Source organism: Manis javanica, chromosome 6 (genome assembly GCF_040802235.1).
Source record: "Manis javanica isolate MJ-LG chromosome 6, MJ_LKY, whole genome shotgun sequence".
NCBI classification, from domain to species: domain Eukaryota; kingdom Metazoa; phylum Chordata; class Mammalia; order Pholidota; family Manidae; genus Manis; species Manis javanica.
In genome coordinates, this window is record NC_133161.1 from 112,431,096 (window position 1) to 112,452,084 (window position 20,989).

Sequence of the window (20,989 nt, forward strand, 5' to 3'; positions counted from 1 at the left end):
TACAACTATAGACTATCTACTGTTAAAAGAACATATGGGATGTGAACAGTTCCCAGGAATGGGTTATTTTAATTTGTCTGATTTCTCTCAGACTGTTCAAGTACAGTTGGACAATATCCATTATATCATAGACAAATTTTCACAAATGCCTAGGGTGCCTAACTGGTTTTCTTGGCTTCATTGGAGATGCCTGGTAATTATAGATCTGCTTTGTTTATGTATCTGTATTCCTATTATGTTAATGTGTGTGTGCAATTTAATTAGTAGTTTAAAACCTATACATGCTTAAGTTACTCTACAAGAACATATGTCAAAGAAATAATCAATCTTCCCATGTTTTCTTCTGTCTGCTACCTCTATAGCTTTTCTTCTTCCTTCCTAATTACAACCCTTACATAGAATTCGTGCCTCATATCGAATTCACCGAGTATCATAACTCCTCCAAGTGGTAAAGATACCTCAAGACAAATGCTGAGCATAGAAGCCACAGGACATAAATCTGCAAAGAAGTAAAAAGCTAACCTTTTCAATCAATATGGCTTCTCTCTCACTTACCAACTTTACATTTCCCTGTATGGCCCCGGAAGATGACTGTTTAGCCAGAGACGGGTAAGATTCCTCAAGGGAGGAACAACCTAAGACAGGCACAGTTGCAGGGGGGCCGTCAGGTGAGAAGTTAGGGATCAACAGAGGTGAGGCTTAGAACCTCAACCCCCCTGTTTTGAGAGAAATTTTCTGCATCCGTGGATGTATTACTGCCCTTGTCTAGCCTTGATTAACACATAGTCTACAGGCACACACCTGATCATCTACATTTGCTCTCTTACAACACTAAACTATGTTTTCTACCTTTATCTTGCATCTACCTACCACTTCAGCATTTTATTAAAAAAAAAATAATAATAATAATAAAGGGAGAAATGTGGGATTCACATATAAATCAAGTATAAAAATCAAATGAATATTCATATTTGATCTGATTTTTTATAGTTCATAATGCGTGATCAAAACCGAAAGTTTCTGTGATGACTCCCCGTATACTGTTCACCATGTAAGAACTTATCCACTATGTAAGAATTTGTTCACCATGTAAGAACTTGTTTGTTATGCTTCAGAAGATTGGAGACTGACGAGAATTAGGCTGGGGGTGGATTAATGATTGTGCATTGAGCTTTGACTCCCCTATACAGAATTTTATTGTTGTTAACAACCATTTGATCAATAAATATGAGAGATACCCTCGAAAAAAAAAAAAAGAAAAAAAAGAAAAAATATTAGTGAAACCAAATGCTCAATTAGAGATACTCTGTGAGTAAGCACACAGATTTGGCTACGCAAAGATCCTCCAGATGCAATAGCTGCTTGATTACAAATGATGAGCATAACTAGCTCCTCTTAATGTGTAGGGAAGTTAAATAAGGGAACAGCATCACAAAATTGCCAATGAGAAATTAGTCAAGCAAGAAGTGCTAACCTCCTCAGCCAGTAAGTAATACAAAGTGCATTCTGGAAATCCAAATCATTATCTTCCTCACTGTCAGAAATTTGGTTTCCAACCCATGTCACTCAAGTGACACCACATTTCCAAAGGTCGGAAGTGACCTGCTAATAGTCAGATTCAGTAGCCTTTTCTCAACTCTTTGTAGCTCTACACACCATTAAGTGCCTGCTTTTTTAAAAAAAAATCCGTCTGTTAGCACGTTTTGTTAGTTTCTGCAGCCCTGTTTTTTAAATATTCTATTTTACCTCTTTTCTTGTGATTGTGGACTTCTTAATGGCAAAAACTATCTCTCTGTTTTTTCCTTGAACTCATGTTGAAAGTGAAGTAGGGGGTCAAGGAAGGAGTGGGCAGGGCTGGATTAATGACGGTAAACACAGAACAAAGATGGAAAAGAACTAAAATACCATTTAGGAGGCACAACAGGCACCCAGGTAGACAATACGGCAAAGCATATTAGGATTAGTTTTTTTTGGTAAAGGCCAGATAGTAAGTATCTTAGTCCTTAAAGGATAGTCTCTGTGGTAACTATTCAACTCTCCCATTGGAGCACAAAAGCAGACAAAAATATACATAAACAAATGAGCATGGCTGTATTTCAATAAAACTTTATTTGTAAAAACAAGGAGCAGTCTGTGCTTTGAACTTTGCTGAGCCAGATTCCACTGGAGGCCAATGAGGAGGAAAAATTAAATCTAATGCCTAAAGCCTGCATCAGGGGCTGTAAAAGTATTACATGGATCCTGCCCCACAGTGTGGATCGTAGTGTTGGAAAGGAATTTGGTTCGGAGATGCAGGGATGTCAGAGTGAAAACAAAGTAAGAAGGCAGAGTAAGGTTTATGTCCCTGCGGACAGAGTAACAAAGCGGGCCTGCTAAGGTTAGATAGGCAGGCTACTAAAGAGCATGATCGTATAGCTGTGGTGCTGTCTGGGTCACCCAGGAGACAGGAACTTGAAAGCCCAAATCGGAGCTCTCAACACCCCTTCCTAGTTAACTGGAGTAGAATAGAGACAGAGTGAAGGCTTGTGCTTAATTCTAGAGAATAGAATGAAATAGCAAAGCGACAAGCTTACTACTGGAAAAATTCAGAGACCTTTATTTAAGGCAAAAAGGGGGGTGCAGGCAATCTCAGAGAGGAGGAGGTGCCCTTAAGGGTTTAGGGTCTAGGGTTTAATAGAGCCGTTTGGGTAAGGGACAGCATAAGGCATGATGTGAACAGGTGATTCATAATTCCTTTGAAGTTTTATCATAAGAATAGGGTTATTTAGGTGACTTATGTTGGTCTTGATCTCAGCATTGTTATCCACTTTGAAGATCTATCTCCTGCACTGGTTATAAAACTACTTAACTGATTAAGGGGCTGGAAGAAGAGGAAGAACAGCATAAAGATAAAGTTAAAGAAGAATAAGCTGGGCCTTTTTCGCAGGCTAAGTAGATTTTACAGTGGCATGACCCTTGTCCCGTTTCCCTGCTCTACCTCCTGGGGCCGGAAAGAGAAGTCCTTGACTGACAACCTCTGGCCTTGGAGGCCTGATCTAATTGGTACCATGGAGACATGGGCTGCGCTCTGATACTTTTCTTTATCTGGGGAATATCTGGACATTCCAAGTCACTCCTGACCTTTGAAACTGTAACTAATTAACTAATTAATTCTGTGAATTCTGTTTAACTCTGGTTTTATCTGGTTACTTCTTTGAGTTCCTTTTAGTGGGCCTTTATTAGCTTTATTCTCTCTCCACCCTGTTCATGTCTGTCATAACAGTAGGAGAGATTTTCTGAGAATCTGCCAGGTAGCTAGGACAGAACTCCTTTTACAGGTGGAGAAGGAGCTGAAAGAGGTTGCCAAGTTGCTTAAGAACATCTCTCTTGTAGAAAAGCACCTGTTCTAGTAGGTCAGCCTGCGGTCACCCAGTGCCCTCACAGCACTGTCTGCCGTAGAGCAGCGGGCTGAGGCGTGGACTCAGGTGGCTCTGCAGCTCACAGCATGGGCCGTGCAGAAGTTAATTCATTCTTTCTGAGGTTCAGTTGCCTCATAGGCAACCAAAATCTAAAAGGAGCATTTTAGGGAGGTCGGATGAACCAATAAGCACGTTTCAGGACAGTGCCGAGCCATGGCAGGTATGTGGTAACTGTTGCTTATCTTTCCTCATAAGGTTTGTAGGTAGACACAAATATAAATAAATAAATCAGTGTCTTGCCAATGGGTTTCAGCCCCTGGCAAGGATGCTATGGATTCAGTGTGACCAAAGAAAATGACATGTTCTTTGGGGTGAAAGGGTTTATTACCCGGCTTGTTCTCTGGCGGTAGGTCGAGCACCAGCGTCTCTGCCTCCGCCCAGAGCACTGGGCCCAGCTCTCTATGTAGCGCAATAATAGCTTATTGTCTGTGGGTGTGGAAGCAGTAGCCTAGCAACAGGCCAGTTACATCATCAGGTGGTTTAAGATCAGCTAGGATCCTGGCCAGAGGAACTGCAACTTCCCCACACACAGTTTAATCAATCATGTTGGAAACCAGAAAGCAGATACCAGTTAACCATTCTTACCTGTGTGCTAAGCCTGAACTGAATTCTCTTAAGATTCAGGACCTTATCTCAATGAATTCATGGCAGACACCAGCCTCCTACCATTCCAATACAGCCTTTGAAACCACTTGCATAGAACCTTATCCCCATGATATATTTTCAAGTAATGTTTGTTAAATAGAACAGAGTTAAAAAATTTAATTATAACTATGAATGGGGATGGATATTAACTAAAATTACTGTGGCCTTCCTTATATATGACTGTGAAATCATTATATTGTACACCTAAAAAAACAATGTTACGTGTCAACTATATCTTAATAAACGAAAAGAAATAGGTATCACATTCTAGTGCTTAACTTAGAAATTCTTAATGGGAAAGATTATTGTATTTATGGGCCTTCTGGACACACATGTTCCTTTGTGAATTAGCTGGTCTTGTATTTTTACATTTTTGTATTGATTTTTTATTCTTATTGATTTAGAATAGCTTTATATATATTAAATATACTGACCCTTTTGCTGTAACACACATTGCAAACTAAACACATTTTTCTTATTAAAAAAAAAAAAGAACAGAATCAACCGCAACTCTCCTGTCAAAAACCTTCAAAGACCTTAAAATTCTGTAGCCATCATTCAGGCCCTTAAATACTGAGATATTGTTTTAAATGACAATAGAGTGAAGTTTGGGCTTGTTATCTGTAGACAACCCTACTGCACTGTTACTTCAGAGACTCTCTGTCTTTCATTCCAATATCAGTTCCTAGTCTTTCTCATTGCTGTCAACCATCTGAACTGGGAATACAGTTTCCCCAAAACAGTACAAGCACGTGTCACTGGAAACCTATCGTCCCCTCCCTGCATCCTGGGAATTGCATTGAATCTGATGTCATGAGCTCAGCTTTGGATTCAGTTAGGTGATAGGGAAGCTCTGCCACTTACTACACAGGTTTCCATGAGCATTTTCCTTAACCTTTCTATGCCCTGATTCCTTTATGTGGTAAATAAATATAAATAGCAAGATTTTATGAAGATGAAATAAGATAACTTATGAAAAATGATTAGAGGTATGTGTAACCCATAATAAGTAACTAAATGTAAGCAATTAGATTAAGTCAATTAAGTTATCTTTTGTTTTCTGATTTATTCTGTTATTACAGCAGAAATAGGGAAGCATTAAGTGGAAATCCTGTAGAGATTTAAAGTGAGATAAAGGAAAGTATATATAAAAAATGAAAATTATCCATAGTGCTGTCAGTCAAAAACTTTAAAAAACATGTGTTATGAATGTTTTGATGTATTTCTTCCTAAGTTTTCTCTATGTATATGCACATATGTAATTTTTGAGACATATACATTTAATTGGGTTGCTTCTGTTTGATAACCTATTTCTTCTTGCCTTTTTCTCAGTTAATAAGTATCCTTCAAAAATCTGATTTTTTAAAATCTCTTATAATATTCTTTTAATTTAATGGACCACAATGTACCTTACTATTCTCCTGTTGCAACTGAATTTTAGCAATTATTTTTAATGATAATTCTATGAACTATTCCAATGAGAATTATAATTTATTTGAAAAGAATAAGAGCAAATACTTGAAAACATACTACTTCTGTTTTCCCCTAAATAACTAAATCTTCACTATTGCAATTACTTTTAAACCTTGTGGTCAAAGCTATGAACAGACAATGAAAACTAATATGCTTCTGCATGTCATTCTCTCTCTTACTGCCTTCTGAGGCTTTTAAGCTGCAGCCTCATTCCCTCTTCTGACAGGCAATATGCAAGCTAAGCAGAGCTGTGAGTCCAGAGCTACGAGCAGAATGAGGTCTGTAAAGAAAAATGTCAGCTGTCTCTGTGGCAAATCTTTGTTATCAAGAGAGCTGGGCAAAATTCATGTAGAATGACTTCCCCATAAAACTTGGTTAACTGCAAATATTCCCTGTCATAGCTTCAAGATAGCACAAATCTTAAGTTTTAAACATGTTAATGATTTAGAGAACACATACTGGGTACACTTTGCCTATCTCATTTTTCTTCCTCTCCAAAATGTCTTTTGAGGTTCTGGGAAAAGATAAGCCCATTTTGTTTGCAAAGTTCATTAGGTTTCATTTCATTCCATTTTAATAAATATCACCAAGTACCTCCTACTTGCCATTGCTCACTGGCACTGTGAGGAAAAAAGAGAAACTGCAAAGACAAAAGAGACAGATCTCTCTGTCCTTGAAGAGTTTAAAATCTGCTGGAAAGCAATAAGATGTGTGAACAAATAACTCTAATTCTAGGCAGAATGAACTAAGGCTAAACAGAGGAACATACATTGTGCTGAGCGATTGCAAAGGAAAATATTTAACTGAGAAGAGGTTATATTTGAGGTAAGCCTTGAAGGATGTCTAGGATTTCAGAGGAAAAGAAAAAGACAGTAAAACCATTAATGAGTTTCTGCTAGGCATTTTAACTTCTGAATCAGAGATCACATAAAAGGCTTCTGTGAACACTGGTTTACTTAATCCTAAAAATCAACACTTTAACTAGGTATAAGCAGGGCTTTTTAATTGATGAAGAATCCATACAATCTAGCTAAGCTCATGCCTATAATTATTAGAATCAGGACTTGACCTAAGATTGATTACACGTCTGCATCAAGACTTTCTAGACTGAGAGAACAACACAAGAATGAGTGTAGAAGTATAAACAGTAGGTTTAGAAAATTGCTTATAGTGTCTGTCACATAGGAGATGGTTAGCAGATTGTATCTTAAAAAAATATAAAAAATAAAAAACCCTTAGGTAGGTTTAACATCTCTTACCCTAAGAGAGGAAGAAAGGATGTATATATTTTAGGTTAGAAACAAATAAACCCCCATATTTCAGGGGCACAGAAGAGAGAGGTTCAATTATCCCTCATGAAAATCCACTGCAGGTCCATGGTTCTCCAGGGCAGCCCCTCCTACCAGGACACAGGACTCTGCACCGCTGCTAGAACCTTGCAGCTACACTCTCTAGAGCATCTGATGCACCTAAACCATATACACCAGTCAGGTAGTCACAGAAGGTGACAGAGAATGCAGAGAACTCACTGCTTGGCCCTTCTTTGCTTTGGCGTCACAGTGACACAGATCACGTCTTTTTATAGCATCCTGGCCAGCTCAAATTTCATGGCCAACCCTAAAATAATATTTGCTTCCTATGTGCTCAGGAAGGGGGGTATGAAAAGAGATTTGGGGAATACAAGGCATGGTTTCTGGCACATAAGGCAATGGTAGACTAGGATGTATGTTAATTTATGAATAAATATATAACATCATTTTATATTACATTGTATGTTATTTATATTATGTATTAATATATAGAACATATAACACATAAATTATAATTGTATATGTTTTATATAAACATACATAACATAATATGCATATGTAATATACATGTGCATATATTACATATGATGTATAAATAGTATATATTAAATACATATAAATAAATGAGGGGACAGCAGGAAGCTGAGGGAGTTCATGTCTTACAACTTCTGTTTTCTCAGTGTCTATCCAGAAAATATTTGTCATAATTTCATATAATATCCCAGTTAGAATTGTAATTTATTTTAAATTAACAACAGCAATATCTATGACTTTGAAAGAGCTATTCTTTAAAATGGGCAAGAGAGCTGCCCAAGGTAGGTAACATTAATCATAGAAGACAATGAGGGTGACAATGGAAGAATGCATTCGGCATCAATTCCCACTTTTATGTGTTTTTTTCCCACCTTCACTCAACAGGAAGAAGAGGAGGGGTGTTTTGAGAGTCAGTCAGAGTAACTTAAGTGACTGGCTTAGGACTCCAGGCAGAGGTGAGGAGAGAGAAAGCAGGTGCAGATACAAAGCTCCTTAATGGACCAATGGACCAGGAGGAAACTAGTAGGTTGTGGCATGTGTGGGTGTTGGTGTGAAGAAAGCCACAGCCGCCATGACAGAAAAACACCGGGTACAGTGAGTGTGTGAGATGTGGGCCTCGATCTCGCACATCAGCGTTATGGCTCAAAAACAAGGAAGCAGAGTTTGGGGCCTCAAGGGAGCAACACCCGAGGTGGTGGTGAGGCCCAGGGCGGGCCATGGCAGTGGGATGTCAACAGTAAGTAGAAACACTTATTTTTCTAAAGAACAGGAGAATAAAAGTCTGAAAGTGGGTGTAGGGAACTCAAAAAATTCCTGACCTCTCTACTTCCAACTACGAGTCAGAGGATATAGATGAAGACAAACCTCCTCAGTTTTAGAAGGCCTCGAGGCAAATGGCACCCCCAGAGAGGCAGTGTGGGAAGGCAGGGGGCCAAGGGAGGGATCTAACCAGAGAACACACCGGCAAAGGGGTACAGGACACTCACGGTGGGGAGCTGCCCTGAGAGTAGCCCAGTTGGCCAAGAACAGTAGATGACAGGTGACCCTAGGGGCCCATTTGGCAATGGCCCAAGAAGGAAAGAGATAGAGGCTATGGGTGCCACTGACTCATGTGGGTGTTCAAGGGCTTTAGAGTCTAAGCACCCTGAGGCCATGAGTCCAGTAAGATTTCCATCTGGTCAGGGCTGAGCCTTAAGATTTCTTTTTCTGGAATTGGGGAGAACTCAGCACCTCCTGCCCTGGCCGCAGTGGGACGAATAGCTGCGGGAATTGCTCCCTGAAGGCTTCAGATACCATATCCAAGGAGGAGGCTGGGGGGATGCGCAGTGAGGCTGCCACTGGCACTGGGCTGAGCTGATCCAGCAGTGAGCGAGGCAGCAGCACTTCGGTGCCAGGGAGACCAGGGAGAACTCAGAATGGATGAACTAAAGCAAGCAGAAATAGAAAACCAGGTACCACAGAGGACCCAGGCCCTCAGCTGTCTCACTGCAGTAAGGTGTCTCCTGTGATGACAAGCCCTTGGACCCAACCAAAGTGAGCAGCCTTCTTCCCGCCGTGGGCTCCAGGTGGGGCTGAGTAATGCCCACAGGCTGCCCTGGTAGGCCCGAGGCATTAGAAACAGGAACAGGGAAGAGAATGGGAGAAAGGAAAAAGGAACGGAGTGCAGAGAGATAGGGACAGGAAGAATCTAACAGAAAATAAAAGAGAGAGTAAAAAGTTGCTACAAACTACCTGCAGTGTGCAGGGCCCACGGCCTGTCCTGAGGCCCTGTGGTCCTGTAACTAGCTGCATGAGCCCTACAGTTCTGCCAGTTCAAACACACTGCAGTGATAGATGAAACCTGATAAGGAAAGCATTTCTAGAAGAATAAGGGCGGGGGGTGGTGAAAGAGGTGGAAGGCTGTACAAAGAAAAAGAAAGAGAGACCCACTCACAGGCTGCTGGTGTAGGTGGACAGTGTGTTCGTTGTACAAAGGCACTGTGTTGGTGGGGCTCTTTAGAGGGAGAGCCGGAGGCAGGGAATTGGGTGTACACGATTCACTGAGGGTGTGCTCTTCAGGGAAAACCCGTGGGCGAGAGAGGGACGCACCACAAGGCAGGGGAAGGAGCCGAGGTGTGGCCTCGGGGAAATCAGTTCAGGCCCCACTCACGTTGGGGGCCCTTGAGCATAAGTGCACATGGATCATCTCCAGCTTGAGGTCATAGGGAGGCCAGCCTTTTGTAACAGCAGGAGAGGTCTCGGCCTGCTCCTGGGATGAAGAGCAGTTCTCTGGAGGAGATGTCACGTGGCTCTGTACCAGTTGTGTTAGTCCTTTGTATGGGCTTGGCTAAGCTATGGCCTCTAGTTATCTGATCAAATGCAGGGTGTTGCTATGAAGGTATCTGTAGTTGCAATTAAAGTCTATGATCAGTTTACTCTAAGTAAGGGTATCATCCTAGATAACCTTGGGGGTGGGGAGTGGGGGCTGATTTAAGCAACTGAAAGGCTTTAAGAGCAGAACTGAGGCCTTTGTGAAGAAGAAATTCTGCTTGTGGACGGCAGTTTCAGGTTAATTCAGCCTGCGGACTCCCCAGCGGCCTCACAGCAGCGAGAGCCAGTCCTTGCAGCAAAAGTTTCTTTCCTTCCTCCCTCCCGCGTTCCTTTCCTTTCCTCCTTCCTTCCTTCCTTCCTTCCTCCTTCCTTCCTTCCTTCCTTCTTCCTTCCTCCTTCCTTCCTTCCTTCCTTCCTTCCTTCCTTCCTTCCTTCCTTCTTCCTTCCTTCCTTCCTTCCTTCCTTCCTTCCTTCCTTCCTTCCTTCCTCTCTGTCTCTCTCCCTCTCTTTCTTTCCCCCTCTCTCCTTTTCTTTCGTCTATCTATCTATCTATCTATCTATCTATCTATCTATCTATCTATCTATCTATCTATCTTTTTTATGCTGGCTCTGTTTCTCTGGAGGAACCTGGAGGGATGCAGCAGCCAGTACTGAAGGCAGCTGGTGACCAGTGCGCTATCTGGTAAAGGGAATTGACTGACACTATCTAAAAAAGCCACACAGCCAAAGGGACAAGTGCAAGCTGAGCCACAGCGCTCCCTGAACTTGCTGGTTGAATCATGAGCCATGCTGGTGGGGGAATGATTGCATGAGGAAGGAGTGCCTTTGTCCAAAGCACCTTCTGCTAATTTTGTAGCCATGTGCTCAAAAGCGAGTATATGTCCAAAAAGGGAGTGGGAGTTTTGTCGGTTTTTTAAAAAATTTGTCTGCCTAAAGACAATTAATGTAGACACCTAGCCATTTCAGCCTTACCCAAACCATTGTCAGGTGTCAGCATGAGCTTATAGTATACACTAGGTGGGGAAAACTGCCAGGAACTACTCAATATTGTTACACCCTTAGATGTCCCGCTTTTCCCAATCTGTTTTCTTTGCTTTTTTATACCTGTTGGTATATTAGAACAGACACCACCAAAAATGATGCAAAATGATACCACTTTTTTTCTGTTAGAGATCTAGCATGGATGGTTTGAAACTGAAAAGTTTAATATGTCACCTGGGGGGAAAAATGTTTTTCTGATGGCATCACTGTCAGGCCAGGAAACACACCTGCACACCGTGTGGAATTAAATGCAGTGGAGATCCAATAATATACCCCTGCTCCCTCAGGTCCCATCAACACCGACCAACAGCACAGGCACAGCTGCACCAGAGGACAAGGGCAAGGGGAGGAGCTGGAGCCTGAGGACACAGAGTGGGGGAAGGCAAGGCAAAGGGAGGGGGCCTTGGTGTTGCTCGTTAAGGCAAAACTAGAGAGAAATTACCTTATTGCTTCTAATTGGCAGAGGAACTATTTTTAAAGTTGGAATTTTATTTCAAGAAAGGGGAACATTATGGTAAGCTTCAATGTCTGAGGTTTGGAGAAAAGCAGAGTATTAAAGGAAAAGAGAATAGCGAGGTGGAAACAAAATAAAAAGCAGAATCCAAGAAATTCAAACTATCAAAAACTCATCTTTAATATGAAACCAAAGGAACTGGGAAGCTCAACTCCTCGCACACCAATTTGTCAAGTTTAAAAGGAAACAGTGTCTACTGTACGGGCTGCTCTAAATGAGGACCACAGCCGAGTCCGTCAACCAGAGGGCGTGGAGGCTGGGCTCTGACCAGGGCCTGATCAGTGGTCAACAGCATTCTCTAAAAAGCCTCTGTGCATAAGCTTGCTGCTGAGCCTTGTCTTGAACAAATCCTTCCCCTTTAAAAACTGTACAACTTAGCCGGCCAGCAAACACACTGAGGCACCCAAACCGCTTTCAGGGAATTACAGCGCGCAGAGCACCCGCCCCCTGCACTGCTGCAGAGACAACCACATCCCAAAGGGAGAGAAATGGATGCAGGAGAGCACAGTATCTGCAGGGAAGAAAAATTAGCAGGACCTTTATTGTATTCTACGGGCTTTTGTATCAGTTATTTGTGCTTTTACAATAGCCTCTTTGGCTTTTACTTTTGCACCCTTAGACATTAAGTACATAGAAGATATCTGACACCTTCACTGGTTTAGACACCTCAGGGTGGGTAGACACAGGCAGTTTTCATTTCAGACAGAAGCACCTCCAATACAGCCTAAATTAAGACTTGGGAAACCAAAATATAATAGAGCCAGGTATTAGAAGTGCCGGTTGCAGGCATGATCTATCAGTGGGCCAGTCCTTCTCTGCTCATTCCTACTTCCCCTTGGCAGCTCTGAGACATGGCCACTGTTCAACATTCCCACCGATCTCCCATCCCCACCACCACAACTCTGGCATCCAAATCCAATCTGTGTGGGGGGGCAGGGGATGGCGGAGGTGGGGGCAGTGTTCCATACAATCAAGCATTTCCCCAACATCAGCTACATTTCCTACAATTCTGACACTACCCACCTAGAGATAGTGTCAGGCCCTACAGGTTAAGGACTCAGTCCTACAAGACTCTGCCTCCAAACTTCAGATGCCAATTGCAGGTCCAACTTATCACCTGCGCTTCTCATATCTACAGCAATCAGCTACAGACAGGAAGTTCCAACAACCCCCTCCTTGCATTTGATTAATTTGCGAGAACAAATACTATACCAAGCATCCTTAGGTGCTTTCCAAAAGTCTCCTAATTAGCATCACCTAGGAAATTCTAAGGCCTTTAGGAGCTCTGCTTTAGACAGTAGGCAAAGACCAAATATATGTTTTTTATTATAAAGCAGAATATCACACCACCTAAAATATGCCTTTGTAAAATTTATTTTAACAGTTAAAATAATGTTGAGAGACTCAATTTGCAATATCCTGAGGAATAAGAATGTATGGTGGAGAAAAGGTAGTTAATGAGAAGGGCAGTCAGGGTCACCACGAGAGACTGAATATACAAAGAGACAATGGGCAAACCATATATAAGAAAAGAAATCTGACCCACAGCCTGCAGGACCCTGCCCAGGAAACCTGTCCCCTTATATACAATTACCAGCCCAGGAAGCTGGCCTGCTGTAAGTCAGACTTGCAGGAGGCCAGAATGCTACCTCTACTTAACAATCCAGAAAGCCAAGCAATAACCTGTATAACAATCAGTTCAAAATGGCCAGGATTTGATTAATAACTGACAGCTTCTCTAATTCTTGTCCCTGCTTCCAATTAGGAATCAGAGAAAGCAGCCAAATATATATCCCCAATTGATAATACACCCCACTGACAGGCTTCTAGTTAGCACCACCTACAGTCTCCCCAGGCCCACAGCTTCCACTCAGGGTATCTTGAAACCTTCCCTGATTTGCACTATAAAGCATTCCCACTCCTCTGCTTGTCTTTGAGTGTCTGCTGAACAACAAGTGACAGTGGATGGCTGACTCCCTTGTTAGTGCAAGCTCTGAATGAATAAATAGCCTTTGCTTGTTCTTATCTGATTGGTCTCCATTTATTTCCACACAGGTATGCTTGCACAGGCTATATATACTGAAAGCCAAGGAGGGTCCATCCAAATCATAGTCTATGAAAAAGGTATGGCATGAAGTTAGACAGTGTACAATCCTCACAAGCATATGTGGCATTCCTGGGCAGGCTCAGCTTTGACTCATGAAAGCAGAATAGTGAAGTACATAGAGGGCCAGGGTGGGTATGGAAAGTCAGTCCTGGTAGAGAGCAGGCAGCTATCCGGCCACACCTCCCCAGAGTCACCCTCAAAGGCCAATTCACATCCCAAGATGCTTGCTCAGGTTACTAGCCTTACATGGACAGTCCTGGAGTTTGCCTCCCTAATCAGCTGTTTTTTTATGGCTCAATACTGTTATCCTAGCATTGACACCATCCTTGATCTAAACTTTTTCTATCAACCATTACAAAGGCCAAGTTCTCCAGAAAAAGGTTGGGGCAACATCCTACAGATGCATTGATATTGGCACAATATATCTGTGCCTGCGTTTCTTGCACCAATTCACTGTATTCTCCTGATTGGGCAAGCTCTTTACAGCCTAAGGCCTTAACTACACAGTGCCTACTTAAATAACATTGAGCACATATCATTTTCCAAGGTCCCAGGCCTCACTCCTCAGCATAATTATTCCTTATGCCAGAGGTCACAAACACAAACAAGACCCCTATGCAATTTGCAGGTCACCTAAATAAGTGACAGAGATTCAAGTGGGAAATATGAAGAATTAAGGAGATTCTGCCTTGTCTGAAGGTAACAACTGGTAACTTCAGCCAGTTTTGTTGACAATTCCTATAGACAGTAGTGAGCTGACTCATAGTGGTTTGCAAGAACTGACTGCGTGTATCTCTTCCCAACCCCACTTCAATAACATCACATTGGTAGCTTGAAATCAGTCATGGTGGGAGTATTTACACTACAAAAATCAGCAAATGCTACAAATGAGGGCCCTTTTTTTTAAAATAGAGAGCTGGATGTTAAGCATCTGCCATCACACTACTGAATAGAGGCCAAGTGTTCCCAGGTCCCTCAAAATTTCAAGGGAAGCAGAAAGTCCAATGTCTTTGTGGACACTCTCAATTTTTAAATGTTGGTGAGTCAAATAATATTAAAACACCATTTTGACAGAGTAAAGCATCACTCTGAGCCACCTGCTGGCAACCTCTGCCTCATATCATAAGCCAATATGTCATAGGCTTGCTTATGGCTTAGGTCTCTGATTTATACCCATAAAAATAGAGCAAGAGTCTCAAAGGAGCCTGAATACATTTGTTAAATTCTAAATTATTGATATTTATCACAGGAATTTTCTTTAACATCCTTGAATGCACACAAATATTCATTATCATATGCTAAGGAGTCATTGTAGATATGAAAAATTCATTTTAATTAAAAAAATGAATAAAATAAATAAAATAAATAATAAAATGAATTTTAAAAAATCTGTTAAACCAAAGTGATTCATAAATATTAATGACATATCCCTCCCTTGAATAAGAACATACCTTGTAAAGTAATCAAAAGACATAAAATATAGTATAATATATATGTGTATATGTGTGTACACGTGTATATGTACATTGCATATACACACATACAAACACATACACACAAATTAAAAAAAAAAATACCTAGAAAATAGGATGGTCTTTATATGAACAGTAAGGGAAGACAAAATGTGAAACATTACAATCAGTTTTATCTGAATCAGAAGAAATTACTAACTGCTGACCTGATGTTAGCACAAAGACATTGCTGGACCCAGTTGATGTCAGAGAGTTTGATATCAGAGGAGATAAACATTCCATCCTCTTACATTCTGTTGATGTCGCTGTCAAAACATTTGGTTTAATATTCCTCCCCATCTTCTGAGCATGTGCCAAAATCCCTGGCACCATCCATTATGGTAATAATACGTCACTAAAATTTCAGGTAGTTTGTTTTGCTTTTCCAATTTGAACTTTCTGCCAACATCCACGATGATAATTCATCTTACCCAGGCTTAAGGATTATTACCAGGGTTTTTTGTGTTCTAGTATAAGCAGGTTATAAAGATAGGAAAATCTCATGTTAATCACTGTAACACTGAAATTCTGAGATGACATTTAGTTCAGAACTTATAATGGGATTGGGAGCTATGATCCCTTGGCTGATGCTCTTCAGTGACTTGTTCTCCAAATGAGACAGGAGTTTTATAAAGGTTAATAGAAAATAAAAAATTAAGAGCAAGAAACCATATACAGAAATGTCTAGAATGCAGTGACATTTTAAAGACTGAAATTTAATTGTGCTGGCTTCCTGCCCCACAATCTCTTTTCCATATATACTTCTTTGAAATGCAGAGTAAATGTTTCTCATCCTTCTTTGTTTATGGTACAGATGAAAAATTCAACAGCTAGGTCGCACAATAATCTGCCTTGCATATCCGTATAGATTTTCTATCTTTATTGCCTGCAGAACAGCATCCTCACCAACTTTGAAATGGCAAGCAGTCCAGATAGAAATTCTTATCCTTTTACATTACTCATCCTGTTAAAATGATCTGAAAATCGCATTGACTCTGTGTCGCCTTTATTAGTGGCCAAAGCTCCAAAATAAAGATGACACTGAATTTTACATGTCATTGTAATTTAACAGATGAGTATGCTAGTGTTCATTAATATTCTGAATGTATAACTGCTCTAATAAGCAATTTAAAGTTTCTCTATCTCTTGATTGGCTTTGGGGATAGTCAATTTAATTTTGCATTTGCCTTGCAATCAGCTGCTCCACCCTCCCTACCATAATTTTCCTACCTCTGGTGACAGCTATCCACCCCTAGGAACATTTCCAACTATAGCAGTCCCTCCAAAATAGACTGCAGAGATGGTTTGTGGGAGGTAAACTCTCTCAGCTTTCGCTTATCTGGAAATTGTTTAATCCCTCCTTCAAATTTAAATGATAATCTCACCAGATAAAGTAATCTTGGTTCTAGGCCCTTCTGCTTCATGGCATTAAATACACCATGCCACTCCCTTCTGGCCTGTAAGGTTTCTGCTGAGAAGTCTGTTGTTAGTCTGATGGGATTTCCTCTGTATGTGATCTTATTTCTGCCTCTGGCTGCTTTTAGCAGTCTGTCCTTACCCTTGATCTTTCCCATTTTAATTACTATGTGTCTTGGTGTTGTCTTCCTTGGGTCCCTTGTGTAGGGGGATCTGTGGATCTCCATGGCCTGAGAGACTATCTCCTTCCCCAGACTGGGGAAGTTTTCAGCAATTACCTCCTCAAAGACACTTTCTATCCTTTTTTCTCTCTCTTCTTCTTCTGGTATCCCTATAATGGGAATATTGTTCCGTTTGGATTGGTCACACAGTTCTCTCAATATTCTTTCATTTTTAGAGATCCTTTTTTCTCTCTGTGCCTCAGCTTCTTTGTATTCCTCTTCTCTAGTTTCTATTTCATTTATTGTCTCCTCTGCCGTATCCAACCTTCTTTTAATACCCTCCATCGTGCTCTTCAATGATTGGATCTCCTACCTGAATTCATTCCTGAGTTCTTGGATGTCTTTCCATACCTCCATTAGAATGTTGATGATTTTTATTTTGAACTCCCTTTCAGGAAGAGTCAGGAGGTCCATATCATTTAAATCTTTCTCGGGAGTTGTATTAGTAATTTTACTCTGGACAAGGTTCCTTTGGCATTTCATGTTTGTATATGGCGCCCTCTAGTGTCCAGAAGCTCTAATGTGGAGCTGCTGAGCCCCTGAAGCAATGTCGGGGGTCGCAGGGGAGCAGTACTGGTGCCTGGGGGGAGGAACAAGCTATTCCCTGCCTCCCAGCTGCTGTGCCTGTCTCCACTGCCTGAGCCAGTGGGCCGGGCACACAGGTATAAGTTTTTGTCCCAGAGCAGCCAGATATGGATCCCTGTTTTCCACAAGCAGCCGGAATCCCAGTCTCCCCAGGAACTCTGCCTGTATTAACTTTCCAACCCGGTAGTCATGCAAGTCTCATGAAAGCACCATGAAATGTAGGTTTGTGCTCAAGTGCAGATCTCTAGAGCTAGGTACTCAGCAGTACTAAGCCTTCCACTCCCTCCCTGCTCTGTTTGTCTTCCTCCCGCTGGTGAGCTGGGGTGGGGGAGGGGCTTGGGTCCCGCGGAGCCACAGCTCTGGTAGTTACCCTGTTCACTGAGGTCTGCTCTTTTCTCCAGGTGTGTGCAGTCTGGCCATCCTCTTTCCTGTTGCTCTGTCAGGATTAGTTGCACCAATTAAATTTTCTAATTGTATCCAGTTTTAGGAGGAAGCCTCTGTCTCTCCTCTCATCTGCCATCTTTAATCCATCTCCAGCTCCTGATATGCTGCTGGCTTTTAAGATAGAGAAAATAGCCATACCTAAGGAGTCTGGGACTATGGTTCTGTCAGCTGGCAAGGATTCTTCCCTAGAGCTGTCTAAGGCAGCACCACCCTGCCCTGGGAGACCTTGTTCAGCCCAGTGGTACTGATTTGGGGATTCTGACCTCTAGAACCAGAATAAATTTGTATGGTTTTAAACTGCTAAATTTGTGGTGATTTGTTACATCAGTCACAGGATACAAATGCAGGCTCTTCATTCTAATGATAATATAAGAAAAGCTGATATCAATGTGTGACACTACATGTAAATAATTTTGAAGTGAAGATCATTTTGTAGAAGGGTAGTTAATAGTGCCAAATTGCTAAATTAATGCAAATATATGCCTTATAATCTAGCAGTAAGGATTAATCTGTGTATATTGGATAACTTTTCTTCATATAGATTTGGAGTATAAGAAATTATTTATTCATAAGGAATAAAAAATAGTTAATGGATCTTGACCACGTGATTAAATCAACAATATGGTATAACTAACTATAACTATACTCAGACTATCTTAGAAGGAAAAAACGATTTTATCAGAAAGAAAAGGAGACTTACTTGACTTGAAGCATAGTTGGATCCAAAGGTTTATATGATTTCATCTGGATTCTCTTTAAATCTCTCAATCTTCATTCCTTGTGAAATGGCTATTATAAAATGTAGCACACCAAAGTCCTGATAACAAATCTACAAAAATGTGGTCATCAGGCCAGTTATTTTGCCATTTGTTGAGACTAATAAAACAGCCTTGCTCATTGATCTTGTTGTTCCATTAAGCAGAAATGCCCCCAAGAACAGCTGCAGAGCAAAAAGCAACCAGATCAAGCATGGAAACAACTAAGAGACATGTAAACAGAACTTGTCATCCTAGCATCTGGACATAATAATTAAACATCTGGGGATTTGGGGATTCAGTCTTTACTGGCATCAGTTCATTAAAGGTATTTCTTTATGCTTATCACACAGCTTAGAGATTTTTTATATCAGTGGGGAAAAATGGATTTTGACGATATATTATTGTATTAAAGTAGAAGGTGCTGAGAATGAACTTCTAATAATAAGAAATGAAATACCATGCATAGGCAGAGGTTACTGCAGTGTTTGACAATAAGGAAATTGGATCCAGGTAGATTTGCATTTGAGTCCAAGACCTAGCACTTGCTGTCTATGCTAATTTAGGCAAGTCACTGGATTCCCTCAGGCTCAAGTTTTTAATATACAAAATGTGGCTAACAATAATAATGATACCTCTTCATAAGTTTAATTGGAGGATTAAATGAGAAAACAATGTAAACTGCTTAGCATAGTTCCTGGCTCATAACAAATATCCAAAAGTGATAATTAATAGCAGTGATGATCACTAATGGCTAATAACAGAGTTTTCTTATCTCTAAAAAATCAGAAATTGAGTCATATGATATAAAATCACCCTGAAGCACTAATATTTTGTCTCTGCAGCATTGCCTCCAGGTCCTACATACCCAAGCAGACAGCTGGCAAAAGATTGCAACTATGTAAGCCTCCATTAGTAGGTAAACCCTGCTGAACCTACTGTTGGTGGGGAATCACTGCTTACCTACCTCCCGTCCAGTAAGAGAGGGCAGTGAGTGAGTCTCCTCTGCTCGGCTCTACCCCTAGTGATTGGTAGTCATTGTTCTACCTTACAAATGTTAGGTTCTTTTCTCCTCCACCCACAGGGCAATCTGAATTTCATGACCCTTTGGTGACTGGATAATGGCATATGACTATTTCTGGTTAATGAGTTGTGAGCAGAAGTAACTTGTGTCCATTTGTGAATGGAATATTTAATACAGTAGGACTGCCCAGAGCACATTTTCACTCTGCAGTGACAAATTTCAAGATGATGGCCTTTCCATTATCATGTCATTATCACAAGAGGACACCAAGAAAAGCTCTCAGCAAACTGTGATGGATATATAAGCATGATTGAGAAATAAACCTTTGTTATTTTAAACCACCAAAATTTTCAAGGTTGTTCCTTACAGCATAATCAGACTGTCTGGACTGATGAAGAACTGGATACCTAAAAGTGGAGCGACACCACAAAAACTAACATAAAGTGCATGCATTAGCTGAGGAGCAGGTGGTCGTGGGAAGGAAACTACTCTCTAGGGTTAGAAGTGCAGCCTTCCATAATGCACACTAGCAAAACATTTAGTAGAACTGATGTCTATAATCTGGGGAGGCTAACCATTTAGTGAACTTTTAGCAACCAGGAAGGGGTTGAAAAACAGAATGTTATTAGTATTTGTCGCTAGTAGCAGTGTTCAGTAAGTTACCAGAAAAAAGAATAGAGCAGAGAAAAAACTGGCCGGATCTGAAGAAGGAATGAAAGAAAAGAGGAGGGAGGTAAAATTTCCAAGACTTGTAAGCATAGGGGAGTCAATTACTTCTTAACCCCAAGTAATGAAAGATAAAATTGAAAAGTGCTTGGAGTAGCACAAGATTAAAACTCAAATTTGCAGCAAGAAATAAATCAAGGGTGTGGCTATCGTACTAACTGCTTAGAAACCTCTGAATGGATTAAGGTAGGCCAGTAAATACTTTCAACTGGTGAAAATGACCTAGAGGGGAAAAAAGACTAACAGTGTGAGCCACATAGGCTCAAAACACCTTCAGCTAAATAGAGACAATGGAATGAAGGAAGCAGGCAAAGAAATTTATCAAACCTGAAAATGGATCTTGAAAAGAATTTTGAGTGTGATTATTAACAAAAGGAGCAGTTAAATAAAACATTCATAAGAAACCTAATTTTTTGAGAGAGTTTTTTTGCCAAAAGAATAATTGGTCTAGACTAAAGGAGACTGTATTTGCTCAAGACTTAAAATAACCTTGGGTCTCTATGGGAAAGACAGGCTAAGAAATCTACTCATTCCCCCAAGGAGGATGTAGCCCCAAATCCCACTTTAAATCTGACCACAAAGGACCACAGAAAATGAATGATATCCCAGAAAGTGGACACACAGCTCATGAGGAAGCAAACAAGGGAGTTTCTCTTGGGAGTCGAATAAGAGTTTAATCAAGGAATATTTCCCTCTCCCATAGAAAGCCCTCAAAGTGTTTGCCCAGTAGGACACCAGAATTGCCACAGATTAGAGTCTGCTTTGTTTTTCCATTGTTCCCATTGCCACATGGGAATGCTTATTGCCATTATCGTATTCCTGTTTCACAATTGTTACTGGGTGCATAAAGTTGGACAACCTAATGCTGTGAGTGGAGGGGATTTGGGGTGGTTTTCCTCAGGGAGAGGATGGGAG